The 1,706-nt window shown below is 40.7% G+C and overlaps 1 pseudogene; it reads right to left on the minus strand.

Moving 5' to 3' along the window:
• Positions 1-1,036: 1,036 nt before the first annotated feature.
• LOC101351419 (heterogeneous nuclear ribonucleoprotein A3 pseudogene) overlaps positions 1,037-1,706 on the minus strand; it is a 24,367-nt pseudogene continuing 23,697 nt past the window's right edge.

Here is a 1,706-nt window from a genome sequence, read left to right on the forward strand (position 1 = left end):
CCATCTAAGATACTCCACTGGTCTCACCCCTTCGGGAGCAAGGGAGAATGAAGAGAACAGGATACAAGGAAAAGATTAGTCCAAAGGACTAATGGACCACAGCTACCAAGGCCTCCACCAGACTGAGTCCAGTACAGCTAGATGGTGCCCGGCTACCACCACTGACTGCTCTGACAGGGATCACAACAGAGGGTCCCGGACAGAGCTGGAGAAAAATGTAGAACAAAATTCTTACTCACAAAAAAAGACCAGACTTACTGGCCTGAGAGAGAATGGAGAAACCCTGAGTTTATGGCCCCCGGACACCCTTTTAGCTCAGTAATGAAGTCACTACTGAGGTTCACCATCCAGCCAAATACTAGACAGCCCCATAAAACAAAATGTGAATAATGGGGCACAACAGTTCAGGGACAAGGACTAGAAGGCAGGAGAGGACAGAAAAGCTGGTAAAAAGGAACCCAATGTTGAGAAGGGACAGTGTTGACATGCTGTGGGGTTGTTAACCATTGGCATAAAACAGTATGTGCACTTACTGTTTAATGAGAAACTATTTGTTCTGTAAACCTTCATGTAAAGTACAATAAAAAGAAAAAAAAACTGCATTTTGTTAGTTTCTGTACTAAAATGTAGAAAAACTGAACCACACAAATATTAAAAATTTTAAAAATCCTTAATTTTTTATTTCTGGTACTATTACCAGAATTTACAGGGCAATATACCTGATGTAATGAAAAGAAAAAGACAAAGCTACAACAGATAAAATACCTTAGGAATGTACATCTAAACGACACTACATTGCATTAATCAATATCTTCACTTTTTGTAAACTATGGCTATGACATTCCTGAGCAAGAAGGGTTTCCTGTTTAAGCTGCAGTAACTTTTCTGACTATGAATCATAGTTCCTTCTGTGTTGGCAGATTTTTACAGTTCCTCTAATGCATTTGGGGCAACTGTCTCAAAGTAACCTGCAGCTTTCCTGACAACTCCTCACCGCCTCTCCTGCTAAGAACTGTAGCCCTTTTCTGCTGAATTTTTAGAACTTTCTGCTACTGTATCCACCACTTCCACCACCAGTTCTGTAACCACCTCCATAAGGACTGCCTGAGCTTCTTCCCTCATAACTTCCCCCCTTCATGAGTTTATAATTTGATTGCTGTTATCCACTATAATTTCCAAAATCATTATAGTTCCCACCACCATAGTTACCACCGCCAAAATTTGCTCCTTCATTTTAACCATCATACCCTCTACCACTGCCACCATATCCACTACTTTGGATTTCATATCCTGGTCCACCACCAACATAACCTCCACTACTACTATAAACAGGACCACCACCATAGTTTCCACCATCACCTCCAAATCCATTATATCCAATATCACCTCCTCCAAAACTACCTCTGCTAACATCTCCACCACTACAGCCTCCTCCTCCACCAAAGTTTCCTCCATGCCCCTATAAAGTTGCCAGATCCACCTCCGTGACCTGTTTGTGATCCAGCAGATTGCATCTCTTGTTTAGAAAGGGCCTTTTTCACTGAACAATTACGCCCAATAATAGTGTGGTATTTCTGAACAACAATTCTATTTTATTTTATTTTATTTTTATTGTACTTCAGGTGAAGGCTTACAGAACAAATAGTTTCTCACGAAACAGAAGTACACGTGTTGTTTTATGACATTGGTTAACAACCCCACAACAT

The sequence above is a fragment of the Trichechus manatus genome, unplaced genomic scaffold (assembly GCF_000243295.1).
Source record: "Trichechus manatus latirostris isolate Lorelei unplaced genomic scaffold, TriManLat1.0 scaffold00060, whole genome shotgun sequence".
Lineage (NCBI taxonomy): Eukaryota > Metazoa > Chordata > Mammalia > Sirenia > Trichechidae > Trichechus > Trichechus manatus.